The sequence below is a fragment of the Oncorhynchus mykiss genome, chromosome 2, assembly GCF_013265735.2.
Source record: "Oncorhynchus mykiss isolate Arlee chromosome 2, USDA_OmykA_1.1, whole genome shotgun sequence".
Classification (NCBI taxonomy): Eukaryota; Metazoa; Chordata; class Actinopteri; order Salmoniformes; family Salmonidae; genus Oncorhynchus; species Oncorhynchus mykiss.
The window spans coordinates 103,689,041-103,696,689 of record NC_048566.1 but is presented as its reverse complement, the minus strand read 5'-3'; positions in this window follow the sequence as shown (position 1 = coordinate 103,696,689).

Sequence of the window (7,649 nt, the reverse complement as noted above, 5' to 3'; positions counted from 1 at the left end):
CTGACTCTAACCACTGGGCTACCTGCCTCTCTAACCACTAGGCTACCTGCCTCTAACCACTGGGCTACCTGCCTCTAACCACTGGGCTACCTGCCTCTAACCACTGGGCTACCTGCCTCTAACCACTGGGCTACCTGCCCTTAACCACTAGGCTACCTTCCTCTAACCACTAGGCTACCTGACTCTAACCCCTAGGCCTAATCTGTGTCCGGGTACAGACAGGTAGACACGCAGACAGGTAGACACACAGACAGGTAGAGACACAGACAAGTAGACACACAGACAGGTAGACACACAAACAGGTAGACACACAGACTGGGAGACACACAGACAGGTAGAGACACAGACAGGGAGAGACAGAGACACACAGACTAGGCTACCTGCCACTCTAACCACTAGGCTACCTGCCTCTCTAATAACTAGGCTACCTGCCTCTCTAACCACTAGGCTACCTGCCACTCTAACCACTAGGCTAGCTGCCACTCTAACCACTAGGCTAGCTGCCACTCTAACCATTAGGCTACCTGCCTCTCTAATAACTAGGCTACCTGCCTCTCAAACCACTAGGCTACCTGCTCTAACCACTAGGCTACCTGCCTCTCTAACCACTAGGCTACCTGCTCTAACCACTAGGCTACCTGCCGCTCTAACCACTAGGCTACCTGCCTCTCTAACCACGAGGCTACCTGCCTCTCTAACCACTTGGCTACCTGCTCTAACCACTAGGCTACCTGCTGCTCCAACCACTAGGCTACCTGCCTCTAACCACTAGGCTACCTGCCTCTAACCACTAGGCTACCTGCCTCTAACCACTGGGCTACCTGCCTCTAACCACTGGGCTACCTGCCTCTAACCACTAGGCCTAATCTGTGTAACCACTGGGCTACCTGCCTCTAACCCCTAGGCCTAATCTGTGTAACCACTAGGCTACATTACTCTAACTACTAGGCTACCTGCCGCTCTAACCACTAGGCTACCTGCCTCTAACCACTAGGCTACCTGCCTCTCTAACCACTAGGCTACCTGCCACTCTAACCACTAGGCTACCTGCCTCTCTAACCACTAGGCTACCTGCCTCTCTAACCACTAGGCTACCTGCCTCTCTAACCACTAGGCTACCTGCCACTCTAACCACTAGGCTACCTGCCACTCTAACCACTAGGCTACCTGCCTCTCTAACCACTAGGCTACCTGCCTCTCTAATAATTAGGCTTACCTGCCTCTCTAACCACTAGGCTACCTGCCTCTCTAACCACTAGGCTACCTGCCTCTCTAACCACTAGGCTACCTGCTCTAACCACTAGGCTACCTGCATCTCTATCCACTAGGCTACTTGCTCTAACCACTAGGCTACCTGCCTCTCTAACCACTAGGCTACCTGCTCTAACCACTAGGCTACCTGCCGCTCTAACCACTAGGCTACCTGCCTCTCTAACCACTAGGCTACCTGCCTCTCTAACCACTAGGCTACCTGCTCTAACCACTAGGCTACCTGCTGCTCCAACCACTAGGCTACCTGTTCTAACCACTAGGCTACCTGCTGCTCTAACCACTAGGCTACCTGCCTCTCTAACCACTAGGCTACCTGCCGCTCTAACCACTAGGCTACCTGCCTCTCTAACCACTAGGCTACCTGCCTCTAACCACTAGGCTACCTGCCCTTAACCACTAGGCTACCTGCCTCTAACCACTAGGCTACCTGCTCTAACCACTAGGCTACCTGCCTCTCTAAACACTAGGCTACCTGCCTCTCTAACCACTAGGCTACCTGCCTCTCTAACCATTAGGCTACCTGCCTCCACAGCTGTTCTGCTTATCTGGCAACCCGTGTGATATCAATTGAATGGAACAGTCCTAATCTCTGCTTATCTGGCAACCCACGTGATATCAATCGAATGGAACAGTCCTATATTTTTTGCCTATCTGGCAACCTTGCAGACTCAAGCAAACGCCCAGGAGAGTATTTGAAGGATTTTGAATAGTGTTTGAAACCAGGCCTGGAATGAAGAGACAGTATGCAGAACACTGACCCCTGTGAGGTCATGCCGCATCGGCGTCACAGTAGTGTAGCAGAATGTCATAATTTACCCCCAGTAGAGGTCGCCTCTCTCCCTACAGGCAACAGCACCAACCAAGCCTGCACAATTACATACAGTATTGCAGTCGTTTCCCCCCCCCCCCCCTTTTAAAATCTACAGTAGTTTAAATAAATACAGTCTTTGCTGCGTCAAAACTCAAATGGGACAGTTTCCCGGGCAGACACAGATTCATCTTAAACCCAGTCCTAGACTAAATTCATGCTCAATGGAAATCATCTCAAATAATCTGAAAATAATCTGTGTCCGGGACTAGACTTCATCTCGTTATTTGTGTAAAATGATTTACTGTATTCTCAATGAATTTACCTGTAAATAACGGCAAAATAGATAAATGAAAGTCTGGAAAACACATAAAACGTGACATTTCTAAAACATGGTTCATAGCTGTGGATCTGTGGTACACCTGTTCCTTTCTGAAGAGAGCGTCCCAAATGCACCCTATTCCCTATGAAGCACACTACTTTAGACCAGGGCTTTTAGGGCCCTGTATAAGGCATTAGAATAGGGTGTCATTTGGGACACAGTGCCGTCGTTGAAACAGGCTGTATTCTTTCTACTGAGGCAGTAAAATGTTGCTGGTCCAATGACAGAGGGTGTTCTAATGATGTTGATCCAATGACAGAGGGTGTTCTAATGATGTTGATCCAATGACAGCGGGTGTTCTAATGATGTTGATCCAATGACAGCGGGTGTTCTAATGATGCGGTCCAATGACAGAGGGTGTTCTAATGATGTTGATCCAATGACAGCGGGTGTTCTAATGATGTTGATCCAATGACAGCGGGTGTTCTAATGATGTGGTCCAATGACAGAGGGTGTTCTAATGATGTTGATCCAATGACAGCGGGTGTTCTAATGATGCGGTCCAATGACAGAGGGTGTTCTAATGATGTTGATCCAATGACAGAGGGTGTTCTAATGATATTGATCCAATGACAGCGGGTGTTCTAATGATGCAGTCCAATATCCACTGCTGTTTACCCTTCATGGGTAAGAGAGTGTCATTTTGGATACTCTGGTACACACACACACACACACACACACACTTATTTATCTAGGCAAGTCAGTTAAGAACATTCCTATTTTTAATGACGGCCTAGGAACAGTGGGTTAACGGCCTTGTTCAGGGGCAGAACGACAGATTTTTACCTTGTCAGCTTCGGGATTTGATCTTGCAACCTTTCAGTTACTAGTCCAACACTCTAACCACTAGGCTACCTGCTGGTTACTGGTCCAACGCTCTAACCACTAGGCTACCTGCCACCCCACATACAGTGCCTTGAGAAAGTATTCGGCCCCCTTGAACTTTGCGACCTTTTGCCACATTTCAGGCTTCAAACATAAAGATATAAAACTGTATTTTTTTGTGAAGAATCAACAACAAGTGGGACACAATCATGAAGTGGAACGACATTTATTGGATATTTCAAACTTTTTTAACAAATCAAAAACTGAAAAATTTGGCGTGCAAAATTATTCAGCCCCTTTACTTTCAGTGCAGCAAACTCTCTCCAGAAGTTCAGTGAGGATCTCTGAATGATCCAATGTTGACCTAAATGACTAATGATGATAAATACAATCCACCTGTGTGTAATCAAGTCTCCGTATAAATGCACTTGCACTGTGATAGTCTCAGAGGTCCGTTAAAAGCGCAGAGAGCATCATGAAGAACAAGGAACACACCAGGCAGGTCAGTTTAAAGTTTAAAGTTTAAAGCCGGATTTGGATACAAAAAGATTTCCCAAGCTTTAAACATCCCAAGGAGCACTGTGCAAGCGATAATATTGAAATGGAAGGAGTATCAGACCACTGCAAATCTACCAAGACCTGGCCGTCCCTCTAAACTTTTAGCTCATACAAGGAGAAGACTGATCAGAGATGCAGCCAAGAGGCCCATGATCACTCTGGATGAACTGCAGAGATCTACAGCTGAGGTGGGAGACTCTGTCCATAGGACAACAATCAGTCGTATATTGCACAAATCTGGCCTTTATGGAAGAGTGGCAAGAAGAAAGTCATTTCTTAAAGATATCCATAAAAAGTGTCGTTTAAAGTTTGCCACAAGCCACCTGGGAGACACACCAAACATGTGGAAGAAGGTGCTCTGGTCAGATGAAACCAAAATTGAACTTTTTGGCAACAATGCAAAACGTTATGTTTGGCGTAAAAGCAACACAGCTCATCACCCTGAACACACCATCCCCACTGTCAAACATGGTGGTAGCAGCATCATGGTTTAGGCCTGCTTTTCTTCAGCAGGGACAGGGAAGATGGTTAAAATTGATGGGAAGATGGATGGAGCCAAATACAGGACCATTCTGGAAGAAAACCTGATGGAGTCTGCAAAAGACCTGAGACTGGGACGGAGATTTGTCTTCCAACAAGACAATGATCCAAAACATAAAGCAAAATCTACAATGGAATGGTTCAAAAATAAACATATCCAGGTGTTAGAATGGCCAAGTCAAAGTCCAGACCTGAATCCAATCGAGAATCTGTGGAAAGAACTGAAAACTGCTGTTCACAAATGCTCTCCATCCAACCTCACTGAGCTCGAGCTGTTTTGCAAGGAGGAATGGGAAAAAAAATCAGTCACTCGATGTGCAAAACTGATAGAGACATACCCCAAGCGACTTACAGCTGTAATCGCAGCAAAAGGTGGCGCTACAAAGTATTAATTTAAGGGGGATGAATAATTTTGCACGCCAAATTTTTCAGTTTTTGATTTGTTAAAAGAGTTTGAAATATCTAATAAATGTCGTTCCACTTCATGATTGTGTCCCACTTGTTGTTGATTCTTCACAACAAAATACAGTTTTATATCTTTATGTTTGAAGCCTGAAATGTGGCAAAAGGTCGCAAAGTTCAAGGGGGCCGAATACTTTCGCAAGGCACTGTACAGCAGCAGACACAGTAACAGACACAGTAACAGACATCGTAACAGACAGACACATCAACAGGCAGACATAAACAGCATCAGACACAGCAACAGTCCTAGAAACAGCAGTGACCGCCTGCCAAATGATTCACTGGAGTGAAATACAGGACCTGAGAGGTAACCTGAGAGGTAACCTGAGAGGTAACCTGAGAGGTAATCTGAGAGGTAATCTGAGACGTAACCTGAGAGGTAACCTGAGAGGTAACCTGAGAGGTAACCTGAGAGGTAACCTGAGACGTAACCTGAGAGGTAACCTGAGAGGTAACCTGAGAGGTAATCTGAGAGGTAACCTGAGATGTAACCTGAGAGGTAACCTGAGAGGTAACCTGAGAGGTAATCTGAGAGGTAACCTGAGACGTAACCTGAGAGGTAATCTGAGAGGTAACCTGAGAGGTAACCTGAGAGGTAATCTGAGAGGTAACCTGAGAGGTAACCTGAGAGGTAACCTGAGAGGTAATCTGAGAGGTAACCTGAGAGGTAACCTGAGACGTAACCTGAGACGTAACCTGAGAGGTAACCTGAGAGGTAACCTGAGAGGTAATCTGAGAGGTAACCTGAGATGTAACCTGAGAGGTAACCTGAGAGGTAACCTGAGAGGTAATCTGAGAGGTAACCTGAGACGTAACCTGAGAGGTAATCTGAGAGGTAACCTGAGAGGTAACCTGAGAGGTAATCTGAGAGGTAACCTGAGAGGTAACCTGAGAGGTAACCTGAGAGGTAATCTGAGAGGTAACCTGAGAGGTAACCTGAGACGTAACCTGAGACGTAACCTGAGAGGTAACCTGAGACGCAACCTGAACCTGAGACGTAATCTTTATAGATAATGTTGAGGTCTTCACAAGAAATGCACTTATTTTCAATACGCAGCCAGACACAGTAACCAATCACAGTAACCAGACACAGTAACCAATCACAGTAACCAGACACAGTAACCAATCACAGTAACCAGACACAGTAACCAGACACAGTAACCAATCACAGTAAACAGAACAGAGTCTAGGAGAGACAGAGAGCAGAACAGAGGCTAGGAGAGACAGAGATCAGAACAGAGGCTAGGAGAGCCAGAGAGCAGAACAGAGGCTAGGAGAGACAGAGAGCAGAACAGAGGCTAGGAGAGACAGAGAACAGAATAGAGTCTAGGAGAGACAGAGAACAGAACAGAGACTAGGAGAGTCGGAGAACAGAACAGAGGCTAGGAGAGACAGAGAGCAGAACAGAGGCTAGGAGAGACAGAGAACAGAATAGAGTCTAGGAGAGACAGAGAGCAGAACAGAGGCTAGAGAGACAGAGAGCAGAACAGAGGCTAGGAGAGACAGAGAGCAGAACAGAGGCTAGGAGAGACAGAGAACAGAATAGAGTCTAGGAGAGACAGAAAGCAGAACAGAGGCTAGGAGAGACAGAGAACAGAATAGTCTAGGAGAGACAGAGAACAGAACAGAGGCTAGGAGAGACAGAGAACAGAACAGAGGCTAGGAGAGACAGAGAGCAGAACAGAGGCTCGGAGAGACAGAGCAGAAAAGAGGCTAGGAGAGACAGAGATCAGAAATGAGGCTAGGAGAGAAAGAGAGAAGCTACAGAGGCTAGGAGAGACAGAGCAGAACAGAGGCTAGGAGAGACAGAGAGCAGAACAGAGGCTAGGAGAGACAGAGAACAGAATAGAGTCTAGGAGAGACAGAGAACAGAACAGAGTCTAGGAGAGACAGAAAGCAGAACAGAGGCTAGGAGAGACAGAGAACAGAATAGAGTCTAGGAGAGACAGAGAACAGAACAGAGGCTAGAAGAGACAGAGAACAGAACAGAGGCTAGGAGAGACAGAGAGCAGAACAGAGGCTCGGAGAGACAGAGCAGAAAAGAGGCTAGGAGAGACAGAGATCAGAAATGAGGCTAGGAGAGAAAGAGAGAAGCTACAGAGGCTAGGAGAGACAGAGAGCAGAACAGAGAGACAGACAGAAAGCAGAACAGAGAGACAGACAGAAAGCAGAACAGAGGAGAGACAGAGAGCAGAACAGAGGCTAGGAGAGACAGAGAGCAGAACAGAGGAGAGACAGAAAGCAGAACAGACGAGAGACAGAGAGCAGACATGATCCACAGGTTAACCACACATTTCAGAGATGGAGTGCTGATCTCGGATCAGGTCCATCTTCTCATTCAGTCTAGGAGTGCTGATCTCGGATCAGGTCCACCTTCTCTTCAGTCTATGAATACTGATCTCGGATCAGGTCCACCTTCTCATTCATTATGACTTGAAAGGCAAAACTCAACCCCACACTCCTACTCCAGGCGCTTGTGAATAGGGCCCTTGAAAGAAAGAGTAAAAGCTATCACTAAATAACACATCAGGGGTCAGATGTGATACCAGCTGACATATGACCCTCTCCTCTCTGATGCCAGCTGACCTATGAACCTCTCCTCTCTGATGCCAGCTGACCTATGAATCTCTCCTCTCTGATGCCAGCTGACCTATGAATCTCTCCTCTCTGATGCCAGCCGACCTATGACCCTCTCCTCTCTGATGCCAGCTGACCTATGACCCTCTCCTCTCTGATGCCAGCTGACCTATGACCCTGTCCTCTCCAATGCCAGCTGACCTATGACCCTCTCCTCTCTGATGC